General features: G+C 48.0%; 1 protein-coding gene and 1 long non-coding RNA gene across 3 annotated transcripts in view; both read right to left on the bottom strand.

The window, feature by feature from the left end:
• The window catches only part of LOC101063332 (zinc finger MIZ domain-containing protein 1), an 80,826-nt gene extending 70,266 nt beyond the window's left edge, over positions 1-10,560 (bottom strand). For both annotated transcript variants that reach the window (XM_003961169.3, XM_029836967.1), the window contains exon 1: positions 10,370-10,560. The gene's annotated coding sequence lies outside the window, so the exon portion shown is untranslated. The remainder of the gene's footprint in view (positions 1-10,369) is intronic.
• Positions 10,561-12,105: 1,545 nt separating this feature from the next.
• LOC115250037 (uncharacterized) lies at positions 12,106-12,651 on the bottom strand. The gene is made up of 3 exons (XR_003888615.1): positions 12,619-12,651; positions 12,324-12,495; positions 12,106-12,243 (listed from the first exon to the last, which is right to left on the bottom strand). It is a non-coding gene; the product is annotated as an uncharacterized lncRNA (long non-coding RNA).
• Positions 12,652-15,992: the final 3,341 nt, after the last annotated feature.

The following is a 15,992-nucleotide window of genomic DNA, read 5'->3' as shown; positions in this document are numbered from 1 at the left end:
TCCCTCCACAGAGCCAACAAGGTGTAGCAGCAGAACAAACATGTTGCATGTTTGTGGGCGGCCGCGATCCCCGCCGACCGGTTAACTGGTCACAGGAGGAAAGGAATCGCCGTTCCCGTGGACGCGGGGGCCATCGGAATGAGGGGAAACCACATCATCTTCAGTCTGAGACCCGGGTCGCTAAACTGCGGCGCTTAAAGTGGAAATACCTTGCATTACGCCTCCAATATGCTGACATTTCCATTCCTAGAAAAACATGTTTCCCTCAACTATAATCCCCGCTGGTATCAAAATGTTTGCTCTCTAAATATTTACCAACCCCGAGTCGCATCTGACGCCGAACACAGGCACCTTGAGAACGATCCCCCCCCCTTTTTTTTTCTCTCAAAGTGTTGTGTCCCAGAGGAAATGCACTGAAAGCGCTACAGACTAGCTTGCAAGCGAATAAACTCCGCCGAGCTCACGGTGCGTTCCTGCACCTTAGACAGATCTGAGGATGGGGGGGGGGGGGACCTGCCACCAACAAACCGTCGCACACGGGATCGGAGCGGTTGTGTGGCAGGTGAGAGAGAATTTCAAAAATAACCGAGTCTGGGTATCAAACCCCGGAAAGGAAATGAGTAGCAACCACCAGGACCATCTCACCCGCCGCCTGTGAGCCCAGAACATCAGGCAGGTTCCGGTAAACTCAGGCTACGGGCCCCAAAATGATGCGCACAAGGAGGAAAAGGACCAGAATTTGGTCGAGTATTTCCACACCAAAGGTTCCTGATGGCAGAGAATAAAAGTGGGATTTAAAATGAGGCATTTAGTTCAACAAACTTTGCATTTCAGCCGCGCAGGGAGACCGAAGAGAGCCACCACCTCTCACATCTTCTTCCTCTTCAATAAATCTAATCACATGTGACACACCAGCATAATCATGAATAATAATATTAATAATAATAACAATATTACAACCGTGTGATTGTCAATGAATTCGTTTAAAGCAATTACTGATCTCTAACTAAATTGCAGCGCAGCGTGCAAAAGCAGTTCTCACCATCTACATTTGGAGAGAGAGCTCCTTCTAATGGGGGGGGGGGGTGGGGGGGGGGGGGGGGGGGGGGGATAGCAGCTCCTGCATGATCTGACACACGCGCGCGCACACTGTAGTGACAATCGGAGGTGTCAATCACGGGCGAGCACAAAGTGGGGGCGGGCGCAGAGCATCACCCAGCTGTGTCTGTGAGTGACTGAGAGCCACACAAAGTCACACACATGCACTCTAACCCCCCCCTACCACCCCCCCCCACCCCCCTCTGCCTCCTGATAAGCTGGCCTGCCAGGCCTGCCAGAGCCACCGATGCCTCCGTTTGCACAACCGCTCCATTGTTGCGGCACCGAGCGGACAACTGCACTTTGGACCTTACAGCCTTGGCGTTAGTTTCCCTTCAGGGCATCCAGTGTGTGATCTGCAAGCAGCCAACCACACACACTTTAAACACTGCGTTAAAGATATCTGAGGGTGACAAACATAAACAGTGACCACAGCGGAGCCGCCGCCGCCTCTGGAGCTTAAAAAGACTTAAAAAAAAAGGAAAGGCAGCTGAATTATCCGGGCTGCCGGACGCTGACCTTTCCCACAAAGTAATATTAAAGGTAATAGTTGGGCCCAGTTAAGCGATTGTAATTTATGAGTCCGTTTAACGAGATCCAATAGCGGACGCCCAATGATTAGCTCAGAGGGGAAAAGCTTGCATCCAGGAAAACAACCCCGCTGAGCTGAAAACGCCGAGCTTTATCAAACGTAACAATCAGCTCTGTGTCTGTCTGCTCCCCGTCTGGCTCGGCGGAGGGCTGAGCAGAATTTTAAAAATGCATGACAAGACGAGGAAAAGACCGAGAGCTTGCATATTAAGGAGATCCCGCTCCTCTTCTCCTTTTATTGGCGTTCGGCTGGAAGGCACGGATGGAGGGAAGTGTGCACGGACCCACGTTTCTGTTCGCGTCGGCCGCGTTTCCGGTCCGGCCGAGGCGGCGGACGGTGACCCCGGCTTTAAATTAGCGGCGAAATTGAAATGAACTCCCACCACTGTGAGGCAACAAAAGCAGCCGGCTCGGCACGCTCCTCGCCGCTCTTCCCAGCCACATCCTCTCGGATTTTACGAGCCTGGTTAAAATGCGGCCATTAAATATTCATGTTCGAGGGCTTTCACCCGCAAAGCGGTTTCCCAATTTCTCCCTCCAAAAGTGAGAAACTTTTGGATTTAAACCGACAGGAGACAAATATCTTTAATAAAAGTTATTTAAAGAGACGTATGCGAGCTACTTGGCTTCCATCCATACGGTTAAGAGATTTATTAAAAATAAACTCAAGCTGCATAATCACAATTATTCCGAAGATCCCGTTTTCAGTCATCTGACACATGAAGACCGAACTGCTTATTAATTCCTCACTTGTTGTCTTCCAGGCTGTTTATAATAAAAAAAACAACTCCTATCAGCGGCAACAGTAATGACAATAATTCATATTCCTCCCCCTTACAACTCCTGGCGTGATGAAATCCTCAATATAAAGCAGGCTGGAGCGCCTGGGAAAGATTAAGGTTGGAATTATGTCTTCAGGTGTAGACAGCAGCATAAATAAGGTGGATGTGATTTTGCTGCAGCAAACATTAGGGAAATTCTTTATTTGTGTAGCTGTGATTCGCATACAAATGGAGAGATGCAACATTCAGCGCCTCTGCAAACAAGCTATTTTGTAGACAAATGAAGGTGAGCGCCCCGACAGGTGAGGCCGGCGCCCGGGCTTTGTCTTTAAAGTGCCAGAATGGGGACGGAAGGACAGAGAAAATGGACATATTTTGATGGAAACGCAAGAGGGGAAACATATAAGCTCCAGAATATTCAAGCAGCAGACGCTCCAACGCCATTGTTGGATCCATTCAAATAATTCAGAGATTGTGGGAGCGCACTAATCACGCCAGCGTTAGCGAACGCGCCGTCAGCGGTGCGCGTGCGGCCCGTCACCATCTTGGCTTTGGACAGGGACGATATGAGAGGCCTGCAGAAGAGATCAGTCTTTCATCACGAGTCTGATTAAGATGAATCCAAAGACTTTTGCGTTTTTACTTTTGTTTTTCCTCCTTCTTTAGGCTGCGCAAGTTTAAAAGCAGCCACTTCCCAGAATCGCAGTGAAACTTTCCAGCTTTGATTCGCGCAGCTTCGATTATCGAACGCACATTTTCTTTGAAAACTTGGCGGCAACTCTTGAAAGACGTTGTTTTTAGGTGCATTCTTCCCATCCTGTCTGGCCGCCCGCTCTTTTAAAGGCGACATTCCTCAATCTCTCCCAATTAAAATGCATTTGGGAAAACACCGGGCGGCTAATATCATCAAAACTAACTTGTCTGACACAAATACAGCCACACAACAACAAAAATCCTTCTCCCTGCTTGTAAATTCATAGTCGGGATCTAATCCTCCGGTGATTTACAATATGGCAAATGGAGATAGCGAAGAGGATCCAATATAAATAGAATTACAGTGTTTAAAAAAGGGGGGTTGAGGGATTCCCAACCTCTTGTTTGCTTCACCATGACAGCTGATCACAGCTTAATATCACCAGGAATTACAGTTCATCAGCGCTTGATAGCAGTTGAGTAGGTGGTGAACGTTTAATTAGTTTAGGCAGCAGGATGTGTCGATCAGCCTTCACCAACTCTGGGTGCAGCAAGACCACGCAGCGTTTGAGGAAGACACCAGATAAGAGAAAAGAATTTAGCCGCTATCGTCCACTAGCTGGATAGCTTGGATCGAAAGTGTCCAATTCGGAGGGTGAGATCCAATCAGAGGTGTGTGTAATTTGGTTTAAATGCTGCTAAAGCACAGGGGGAAAAGCAGAAATAAACTGACTGCATATTTGAGTCTGAACATTAAAGCCGTCGCCTGCTGGTAAAACAGTGATGGCGGCTAGTGCTAAAGCTAACATCAGCAGTGTCACCACAACTGGAAAAATAAGTAATGTCCAATATATCAAGATGTGTTTTCACCATCATTCCCACTGGATTAGTTTTAACATTTTACATCATTATGGTCCAATCCCAACCGCCCAAACCACCTGATCGATGAAGTAAGTGACGAAGGCTAACGTGGGTCGGAAAAACACACTAAATGTACAAAAATGAACAAAAATGAATGTTCGCAACTCTTGGAAACCTAGTTAATCAGCAAGTGTCCTGTGAAGCCACCGAGTCTCTGGGATTCTCTTCCCCCAAAGAAAGTCATAAAGCACTTCTCACCCCTTCACTCCTCCGCCCAGCTCAGATTAGGTTTCACATTCCTACCTTACACACACACACACACACACACAGACACACACTCAGACACTCGGACATTTTTGACCTCAGAGTATTTCATCTCACTGGCAATATTTATGCCGTAAGTCAAGTACAAAGAGATTTTCTCCCTTTTTCTTCATCCAAGATGTGGAGGACCAACCCCCTCCTCACAGAACAGACCCCCCACCCCCACCCCCCTGCACCAGACCCTCCCTCCATCAACCCTTCATGCTAATGTAGCACACATCAGTGAAAAGCCGCGCGCACCCCGAGCTGCGAGGAGGATGCTGTACCCTCGGGTGAGGCGCCTCTCCCTCCCTCCCTCCCTCCCTCCCTCCCAACACGCCAGGCACGTCACGGTCACAGCCTCACACCACAGTGTCTGTGACTCAAATATGCCCCCGTTTCAGAGCAGATGGTCAAAAATAGCGGCCACCGTCAACATTTTTTTTTTTTTGCGAGACCTTCAGGCCGCACGGCGTTTGCCATGAAGGAGGAAGGGTGTGATGCTAGGACGCGTATAAATAATCTGGTCAGTCGCAGCTTTCCTCTGTTTGATACTGACAAAGTGAGAACACCCCGCCGTTAGAATTAAAAGCTTACGCAATCCGCACCTATAAATAGCTAGCGCCCGGCTCGCGTGTGTCTCGCTGTATATTTACATCCAGGAAAAAACGCTTCCAAATTAATTAGCCTTTATCAGCGGCCGTGGTTGTTATGATATCTGTAATTACTATCAGTGTGTGAATTCTAGTTTTCATTCCCGCCTCCCCTGAAGCCGCAGCTGAGGATGGGACACGCCGCCGGCCAACAGGACGAGGCAACATAAGGAAACAGGATGTGTTTACAGAGTTATCTAAGTTGGCGCGGCGGCGGCGCGGCACAAGGCTGCGGGACACGTTTTAGGTCACCTACATGCTGCGCCCGTGCGCAAACACGTTTGATGCCCAGCGAACCGCGTTGACCCACTGAACCCTGGGAACGCTACTCTTACACGCAGGACTCGGGAGTAACCTTAAGTGACACGTCTGTGGGAGTGCACGTGGTCAGTTGCGGTCCGATACATGCACACCCTATGGTAAACACAGTCTGGCTCTGCGGCTCCCATCATGCTTTAGGTGATGCACCAATTTGAGGTTTGTTGTTTTGGGCTGATCAACTAGTGGAAGATTTGGATTAAGCCGAAAGCAGAGGAAGCTAAACGTGGCTAAACCGCGCGCCTTTACCGAACGTCTGGACTAGCCAGACGAATCCAAACAGGAACGACGGCGCGAGTTCACCTCCAAAGGGAAGCCCGTAGGAGGCCGGGGGGATGGGGGGGCAGCTCCGGGTCATCATAGGCGAGTATGCAAAAAGCAAAAAGGTGCAAAATGGAAATGCCAAGCTGCATTTGAATAGAAGCCTCGCGCGCGTCCGCACAGGTGAAAGAGCAACAAGTTGTGGCTTTTACCCACTTGTCCTCTAAACTTTGATTGCAAACATGAAAGCAAGTAACGTGCGTGGGGGTGGAGAGGTAGAAGAGTTCTTTAAAAGGGGGGGGAAGTGGATCTAGTGTTGCTGGGGGGCAGATCAAACCAGGAGCTTCGCTGTAGGAGCATGGGAGAGGATGGGGGAGAACTTGAGTGTGTATTAGTAAATCCCAGTTAATTTTCCGTGTTAGAGAACAATGGGACATGCCCCCCCCCCTTCACCGCCGCCACCTGAGGCTGGGCGCTGAATGTAATTCCACCTCTTACTGAGAGCCATTACTCATCGGAGGAGTGGATCCTGCCTCTTCCTGCGCTCCCGGGCTGCACGCCGCGACGCCCCTCAGGATCCATCGCTATTCCCTGTTTTCTTAGAGATTACACCTCCGGAGATGTTTTCAACCCCTCGGAGCGCGGCCGCCCCATTCTCAGGGAAATACGTAAACAGGTTCCTCTGGGCTCGTTTAATTAACGGAAGATGAGACTTCGAAGAATCCGGATGTGACTCCGGATTCAGATGACACATTTATTAATAATTCTAGTGCATCTAATCTTCGACTGAGACCGTAATATATTTAAAGTTTCTTTGTCTTCATACTGGTTCTGATTTCTGGATATGGGTCGCACGTCCCCCCTCAGCCTCCTCTTTTCCGGTTGGGACACACTGAACTTTACTGGACTTTGGTTTTAGAACTCTGAAACTTGGAGTCCGAACACTCTCAAATACGCGAAATAAGACTTCACACCGGTGCAACGAGAGCGTTTTCAGAGCCGTTTTTGTCATTTTTCAGCCTAAATACCAAAATAGGGCTGCGGGTTCCAGAGAGATTTTTCAAGTTTTTCTACTTGCGCATCATACCTGTGGGAATATTTCAGTTTTCTGTGCTCTTGGTGAGAGAAACACCATTTTCAGAATGACCGTTTGCACTCTTGCCGTCACATTTTATAGCCAATACGTGAAAACGCTATTCTAACCATAATAATCGTGGCATCCATGAAACGGAGCGCAGAACCGGAATAAATAAGACGGGAATTTCCCCGGCGTTCCAGCAAGGCTCGAGCTCCAGACAAGAAACTACAGAGATTTAGACTTATTAATCACAAGATATGCGTTTTGTGTTGCGGCTAACTTCCTCCCCGGCATGGCTGCGGCTGTAAGAGAAGGCAGGCCTATTGTTCAGGCTAACAAGGGGCACAGAGGTTACTTGCATTTTTACAAGAGCTTTGCCAGAGGGGCTGAGGAAGATGCAGACACTCTCGTTTGTTTGGTATGGATCTACGCTAAAGCTTTTCCTATGAGGTCACATCATTCCCGCTCCATTATGAAGGAGGATAGATTAGATTAAGGGAGATTATGCAGAGAGGGGCTCCCTAAAAAGAGCAAAAATAACACACTCGGTACTTAGCAGCAGAGTCAACAATGGGATTAAGCCAAAAGGACACGTTCAAATCCACTGCTAATATGCACAATGGTCACGCCGCCACACATCCACTTTTCAAGTGGACGCAAACTGCAGCTGCAAAACAAACCTGACATTTAGGCGGGTTTTTTTTTTTGTTTGTTTGTTTTTATTGCCTGAGATCGATGTCATTTAACAAATCAACCTCCTCAAAAACGTCACGTTCGTCCTTCATGCAAACCTGTCGTTTATTCCTCCACCAGGAAGGCAGGAAGACGGCTCTTTCTCGCCGGTGCAGCCCGAAATACGCATAACGTGGTTGCACACTCTAACATGATTAAATGATGTGTGGTCTGGCGTCACTCCCAACCGCTCCCATCCTGCCATTTGCTCTGCATCTCCCCGACGCACGAAAGCGGCGCTGGCTGACACACTCCGCGACACACGAACACGCGGAGCCGATTCCTCTTCCCTGAGCTGTGTTTTGCAAATACGAGCTCGCTATTAACAGTCAACAAGCTGACAGGTACAGACCGACCGTCCTGCCCTGCCATGAGAACCCCGACGCGCATATCTGCGCCCGCGCACGTGTCAGCCGCGTCGCAAATCATCACAGACGCAAACCAGGAATGCAGACCAACACACGCAGGAAGACACGGAGACTTTGCTTATTTAGTCATTTTAGAGGGTAGAAGTATTCATTTGCGCGCCCTAAAATTAGGACACGCACGTATAAACATGTAATATGTAATAACAACATTGCTGCTGAGGTTCCTGCACCTCTGGAGAACACCGAATATTTTCTTTGCAGAGAAACTGTGGCACTCTTAACAACGCCGCAAACAGACATTTTGGAAAGAAAACAAGGGCAGTGTAATCTTGTACAATTCGTGGGGCACGCTACACACTCCGCAGAGGCATCACGAGGAGTTCCCATCAAATATTTGTTGTCACTAAGTAACCAGCGCCTGTAGATGTCAAAGAAAAAAGAACTATTTCCCTCTGAAATAAGGACTTGCTTTCAAAAGCCTCTTACTTTAACAAAGGGAGCGACAACATAACCTTTACTAATGAACTCCCCGCAACTGTGATGATAGTAGGTTTATTAAAGGAAAAGTGCCGTTCAAAACAGAGCTGCAGCACTTTACTCCCTCCGAAGGAACCTCAGATAGAGGAAAACCTTGAGGGAAACCTATACGCAAACCTCCCGTGGAGCTGGAACAGTCGCTTGCGTGCCCCCCCACCACCACATGGGAGCGCTTCAGAGGGCTGCTGGCCGCAAGTGGAATTCCCAGGTCGAATCAATAACATTATGACATTATACACCGTCTAACAGCTGTGTTTACCGGCTACTTATGTGCACATTGTTGGTAAAAGGCTGCAAAAGCTAGCGGCCGAGGGTCGAGTTGCGTGGCAGCCGTGTTTGTCTCTGTAAAATCACATGCTGTCTCATGCTGTGCTGTGTTTGAGGGATGTTTTCAGACGGCTGATGCTCAGAGATGCTATTTTAGTAGCGGTTGGGTGCTAGCGGAGGCGCGCCAGTGTCCTCACGCACTAGCCAGCAGCGCTGCTGCAGGTAATGAGGCCTCTTGTGTGTCCTCTCTGATCTGAGAGTCGAATTATTTCCCACGAGGCTCGGTCATTTCCAGCTTCCTCTTTTACTCTCGCCACATCTTAAGGGCAGCGAGCGAAACACAGACCGCTTCTCTGCAGCCCGGGCAAAAAGAAATATTTGTCCTGAAAGTGAGGGGGGGATAAAGAAAACGGGAATTTTTACGTTCTGGTTTTTAGTGGCTCCGTGGCCCCTAACGGTTTTCTGTGTGCTGAGGCTCAAGAGTTAATAAATGGTCTACTTCAGGGCCCAGACGCACGTGCTGGGTTGCAGATCTCTGTTTCAATGTGTCTTTTGTTTGACGGCTGGTGTTTCAACATCCTCGAGTTGAATAGAAGAAGGTCAGCCTGGTGGGGTCCGTCCCATGGTTATTCAGGAGCCCGACCCGGGGCCCCAGAGAGGTGGGGTGACTGGGAGAGAGGGGACGGGGACCAAAAACCTCCTCCTCTGTCTGACACCAACTCTATTCTACTGCAAGTTTTGGAAGCTTTCCATGAAAGAAGAAAAAAAATCCGAGCTCAACCAGTCACACGTGTCACAATGAGCACTCACAATGCTGGCAGAGTGAAAGATGGACCTTGCAGGGGCTTGAACAGAGCCTGATCAAAGGGCCAGGTGCACGCAGATGGCAGCTAACCAGCCTCACACCCTCCTCTCCCATCCCGCACCGAAGCGGCACCTGAAAGTTTGCAGGGGCTGCATGACAGCAATGTAAACAGAGCAGCTGAGCTGTTGCTCAATAACCAGCATCAGCACAGGCAGGGATGTGGATGCTGCTGCAGAGCTGAGCACAAATGAGGAAAACGAACTTTTCTGCACGAAGCTGACAACGAAAAGGAGGGGTTCAGACGGGCCGAGGGCGAAGAACTTTTCACAAAAGACCGTTGGTTTCTCTGCTACATGTCGACACCAGAGCCGACCTCAGCTGCAGATCCATGCAGCAGGAATTCAGAGGGTCAACTTGTTCAACCAACACGACCCAGCGATGAGCAGCAGCAGGGAAAACTCCGGACAGGGGCGCAAATAACCTTTAACAACATGCACGCGTGCTGCCGTGAATAAAGTTGGGCGAATGAGTGCGTAAACGTGACATTTCGGGGATAATCCGCTGCCTATCGGCGGCTGGCGCTGGTTCCCCTCGCACCATGTGCTTTGTGTACATCAGACGGGCCAAACGTAAAGGCGCAGGCTTGCAAACACGCACGCACGCCGACATACACAAGCGCAGCGTGATTCATTCTGCGAGCCAAACGCATACACGCAGCTATAATGTCGCCTCCAAGCCGCATCGGAGGACCAACGCGGCATCTGTTTCCAGCCAAATGGACAACCTGCTTTGACGGCTCGCCGGTTCAACCCCGACGTCCGCGCACAAATAGACCCAATAAAAGCTCATCCCTGCGGTTGACGATCGCGTGCACCGACGCGCTCCTCGGTGCCAGTTCAAGTGGTCACTCATTGTTGAGAAACAATCTGAGCCAAAGTGGAATCAAACAAACAAACAAACAAAACCCCGTTTCACTAAACAAACGCGGCACCTCCAGCAACGTGAAGTTTGCAGCCACTCACCGGGTTATTACGCGGAGAAAGTCCTCGGTGATTTTTCGCCCTCTTGTATTTAAATGTCTCCCCCTGCTCACGGCCACTGAGAACTGGCTCAACGTCAGTAGGTGAGTAACTGAATAGACTCGGGTAGAGAGCGCAGTAAGTTGAAGTGTCAAATTACATTGGCTATTCTATTACCAGAGGGACCCTGGCTCGGTGGCTGCAGACAAAATGCGTCGCGGATTCCTCTGTCTTGGGCGCGGAGACGCCGGGAGGAGGGAGCCCGGGAGCGGAGCCGGACTGTCAGCAGCAGCCAGCAGCCAGCAGCCGCAGCAGCAACAGCAACAGAACGTTGGAGCTGCTGGAGCCAACGCGACCATCCGATCTGCAGCTTTGTGCGTGCATAATCCCGATTTGGGGGCATTTATGTAAAAGAGCGAACGCTGGGACGCAATCTAGAGCATTAAACTAGATAATCACCAATCAATCTGATAGATAGATAGATAGATAGATAGATAGATAGATAGATAGATAGATAGATAGATAGATAGATAGATAGATAGATAGATAGATAGATAGATAGATAGATAGATAATTTGACTGTTTATATGGTGAATTCTACACAACTAGGCTGTGACAGCCTATTAATCATTAACGGCAGGCAGACGCGGCGGTGCGCACACCCACCGCACACCCACGATCCTCCCATGGATCGGACGCGCCACCCTCCGTGTTTTGCAGGTTGCCGCTCTCTGATGGAAAAGCTCTGAATAACAAAGACATGTTTGAGAGCAGCAACAGCAGCATCGGCGGCGGCGGAGACATCAGCGGCGGCGGCGGCGGCGGCGGCAGAGGAGCCCCGGCAGCAGTCTGGGCCGAACGCTGACGTCAAGGTGCCGCCGCGGCCGCGCCGAGGACGGACCGCGTCCGCGATCCGGTCCCAACGACGCGCAGACGCGCGCGTCGGGAGCGCACGCTGACCCGCCGGTGACACCGTGGCCCGTTTCCTCCGTGTCAGAAGTCAGAAACACGCCGGGAGACTGACAGCTGAAAGGGGGAAATCACGGGATAAATCACCGGCGTAAAGTTAAAGAGGAAGGGAAAGATGTCGGTGCGCCGTGTGTACCCCAGCTGTCGGGGGGAGGGACGGGACGGAACAATAGGCACCATTTTTTCTGCTCAGAAGTGACAGGAAGCATTGATTTCAGACTGTTCCAGGCTTGTTCCTCATCCTCGAATTGGCTAATATGACCATCCCCTCAAACTGCAATTACATCAGGCTAAAGGAGCCAACCTCTGATTGTTCAAATGCTATTAATTTTATTGCTTCTGCCATATCAGAGGTGTCATGAAGGGAGAAATGTGGGGGGTCTTTGGCTCAGTTAGGTTCGGGATGCTCATAAAAGTCAGAGATTAACGTGGTGGAAAATGTATAGCCAATGTTTATTTTTAAAAACAAAAAGGTCACTATGGTCCATTTATTTCCAATTTTGTACCAATTTTGCCCTTAAGAATGAGACGGAAGTGAATACATTTTTAAAAATTACACGTCCAATTTCGGGCTAACATTTAAATCTCTTGACAGATGGTTGAAATTCATGTTTTTTTAAGCTTAACAACCCCCACAGCTGACTCCTTGGCTCCTTTTAATTAAAACTATTCCATCAATATGTAAGCCAACGTCTTAATCATCCACAACCAATCAACTCAAGACTCAGAAAATGGAACCACTTCTACCTGTAGCTAATTTTAAAGCTCATCAAGTTGGAATTCTTTAATTGCACATGAAATAGCCTCAAATAGCTCTGAGTGGCCAATATGTCTCAGGTCGCTGAAGCTCATCACACTGCAGGTCCGGACGGGTGATTTCAGAGTCTGTTCGCTCAAAATGGGACCGTCTGGGGCACCAAACAGACGAAACAGAAAAATAAATTTGATACACTTTCCTGCAGAACGTTTGACCTTCGTGTCATGAAACCTTCCGCGTTGTGTTCCACCGGGAAGTTCTGAAAGGGATTGACCTGTCAGACCAAAGCCCAGCGTTGTGCTCTCTCCCTCTCTCTCTCTCTCTCTCAGTCAGGTATTTCATCACAGGACTGACACACTGATCCAAATATAGATGAGGATTTTTTTTCTTTTCGTTATCACATCTGGGTCAAGGAGAGCGAGTCAAGGATTGTTCATAAACGGCTTTAAATAATTGTACAAAAAGTTCTTTTCAGTAGTGAACCATCACTGTGTTTAAGTGGAGCATGTGACAATATTATATTTACCCATCGTGCTTCACTGCCGGGGGCACATCGCTCTGGCATCCCGATCAAAGAAGAAGAATGTGTAAGAATGTGTGTTTTGATTACTATTTTCATCAGTTTTTATCCCAGCACCGACATTAGCGACCACGCTAGGAACTCTGTGCAGCTATGCACCTGTTTAGAGCTAAATGCTAATGTGGGTGTTCTCTTAAAGGCAATGCAAAATCTCCCGATGTCTCCCTATTGAACACCGAGGGCAGCTGACACCGATGAAAAGGTCACCAGTTTGCAGGTGCTACGACAACAGTGCAGCGCTCTCGAGCTGAAGCTCCCTAAAGGGAACATTAGCGTGCAAATCTGAGCAACGATGCATTCAGACACTGTTTTGCCATCATCGATTGTGAAAGGGACTCATCTGTTAAATGACTAAAGATACTTTTAAATGTAGATCATGAAAAGGTCTAGAGCTGATTGACACAATAAATGGGCAAGAGAGAAGATATTAAAATAAAAAATATATTAAATAAAATCCCTTTATATATTGTCTTAACTCTTCAGAGCAGAATTTAGTAAATATCTAATATCTTTAGTAAATATATATCATAAATGTCTATAAATCACTTGGTAGTTTATGAAAGTCACAGCGTGTAGGATCTAGCACCCTCTAGTGATGAATTGGCAATTCCCAAATGTGCAGAGTGTCAGAAGAAAAATAACATGTTTACGGCTCCAGCATTTTACTATAGATGACGAGTAATTGATGCTATTTTAGTTTGCATTTCATTCTGTCCCTTCTGGGCTACTGTAGGAACGCGGGAGAGCTACATTTTAGCACCCATGGAAGGGGGGGCGGGGCAGCATCAATATTTATATAAATAAGTTACTCATCCATTAAAGAAAACACAAACGTTAGCATCCGAAGGTTGGCTGATATACAACAAAGAGATTCAAACCTCAGTTTTTAGGAATGGATGTGTAAAAATCACACATACCGCTGAATGATGTGGTAGAAAATCATAACTTACCCCAACAACAATGTTCAGGAATAAAAATGAAAGCTATCACAACAAATGATAACCGTCCTCCCACTGCTACCTGATCGCGGCGCTCTAATAACGGCAAACGTTATGGCTCCTGTCTGATTTTGGGAGGTTTATGAAGTCCATTAGACGGGCACAAACGGCAGGGACGGGGTCAGCACCTGTGATGAAACGATACTTCTCTCAATTATTTGTTTTAGGTTATGAGATGGATCGACAGGCTGCAGCAGATCATGAAAGGCCAGAGACAGGCTGGATTCTGGGCCAGATGACTGTCTGAGGATGGAGAACTTCAGTTTCCATCCTTTCATGTCGGTTTTGATCTTTTTTTTTCAGTCGAGATCTTGAAATCAAAGGGTTTTTCTCTTTTTTTCCACGTTTTTGTGACGTGTGGGGACAAAACTGTGTCCTGCAGTGCAGAAGCTGATCATTGAAGGTGTCAGGGGAGGAAGATGTCTGCCTTCTCATTTTACAGTTCCCACCTGCTTTATGAATGAACAACCGCCAGGCTCCAGAGACTGGCCCACATCCTCCGCTAGAACCAGCCAGCCACTGGCTTTCTTCCAGTCCAAATGTGTTCACAGTGCGCACTTCAGCGCGGACAGAGGCCTCATGCAGCTCGGTGGCGTGCCTGGAAATGCGGAGTGAGCTGGAGTCATCATTCCCCGGGGTCTACTTACGTTGATGTTTGGGAGCCGCGCTGGCATATTTTGCTTCTTACTTCCTTTCACTGTAAAAAAAGGAAAAAAGGGAGTTAAATTACAGCGCGTAGAGGACAGATTTTCCCTCTTTACTGAGGCCCTTGGGTTCCTGGGCATTCTTCCACAGACAAGTGGGTTATTAGAGGTCTGTTGTGTTATTGTGGATCGTCTGTGAACTCAACTGAAGGGCACCTAGCAGGAGGACAGAGATCTCCGAAATGGACTCCGATAAACCCGATTGATTCTCATTACCGCTGCAGAGGCGGACAGGTTGCAATGAGGCTTCCTGTTTTTCCTCTTCAGTCTGTTTTCCTTTCACATTTTTTGGAGGGGGGGGGGGGGGGTAGCACCAGTAGAAGCTGCTGCTGCTACTGCTACTGCTGCTACTGCTGCTGCTGGCGCCCCATGCTGCTCTGCTTTTGGAAGAGCAGAGAGCCAATCAATGTGTGCTCACAAAGGGGGACAGAGCGTTCAGAAAGCCAACTGTTCCCCGAGGCCACGAGCAATAAGGAAGCGGAGACAGCGCAGGGGGAGACAGAGGCGAGGGGGTTGACAACGTGTTTCCTTTGCTGCTAAATACTGAGAGGACTAACATGATCACTAGCGTGCTGGCACGCAGCCCGTGCGATGACTGGGTCATCAGCAAAACCAAGCCTAAACAATCACAATTACCTAATGAATGCATGTAAACAGATTATATCATGTGACTGGCATTGAAGGTTGTTAATCTTTATCTTAAAAATCTGTTGCCTTCAATTGCCGTTCTCCCGTATGATATCAGGGCTTTTCGTTTCAAAATTCCCCAATAGAAATGTAATCAACACACATTAAAAGAGTTTATCTGCTTACACTAATTACCTGCAAAGACTCATTCAGGAGGATCTGCTGGCCTTTTCGTGTGAAATCTGTTTCAAAACTTCCGTGACACAAGGCCAGGCTTCTCGTGCAGACCTGCCTTTTATCCTACAAAACCTCCGTTGACATTTACACAATTAAATAAGCCCGGGGTGTAAAATTTCAAAATGTCAATTAACACGAACATAAAACAGAGGCAAAGCACCAGCATCACAAGGAAGCTGTAATAAATACATTTGACATTCTTAGAAATGTCAAGAGTCCGGGAAAGTAAAACAGAAACGAATCCTTTTTTCCCGTCATTAAGTGAATAGTAAATGAAATTATTGACTATTTTAAGCAGCCGATAAACGATCTGCTTTATGAAGGATTTGTATCCAACGTTGTAAAAAAACAAACTCAAACCGCAGAATAATCAGAATAATTTGAATTTAACTATTTATTGGTTTTCCTTTGTTTCTCCTCACCGTGTGTGTTGTTATGCACCAGGAATTATGCGTAATTTGCGTCAAACAATCCCTGCGTGACAGATTGAGCTCACAGTGGGTGTTCCACTGTAAAATCACTTGCGTGTAACAGCCAACACGTCGGCAGCCCTCTGTTCCTGCAGCTTTGCAGTGCAGACGCACGCTGCAGCCCTCAGTTTAGCTGTTTTCATTTTATACGTGTTACCTGACAGGAGGTTAACTAGCTATTTCCAGGCCCATTATTCTCTTGTAACTCCAGGGCAGAGTGAAAATAGTCAATTACAGTCAAAGCCTACTGTGTTTGTCAAGAATCCCAGGCCTGTGATCTCCTC

This window comes from Takifugu rubripes, chromosome 1 (genome assembly GCF_901000725.2).
Source record: "Takifugu rubripes chromosome 1, fTakRub1.2, whole genome shotgun sequence".
NCBI lineage: Eukaryota > Metazoa > Chordata > Actinopteri > Tetraodontiformes > Tetraodontidae > Takifugu > Takifugu rubripes.
The sequence above is the reverse complement of the archived record's forward strand: the minus strand, read 5'-3'. Positions and strand labels throughout refer to the sequence as shown.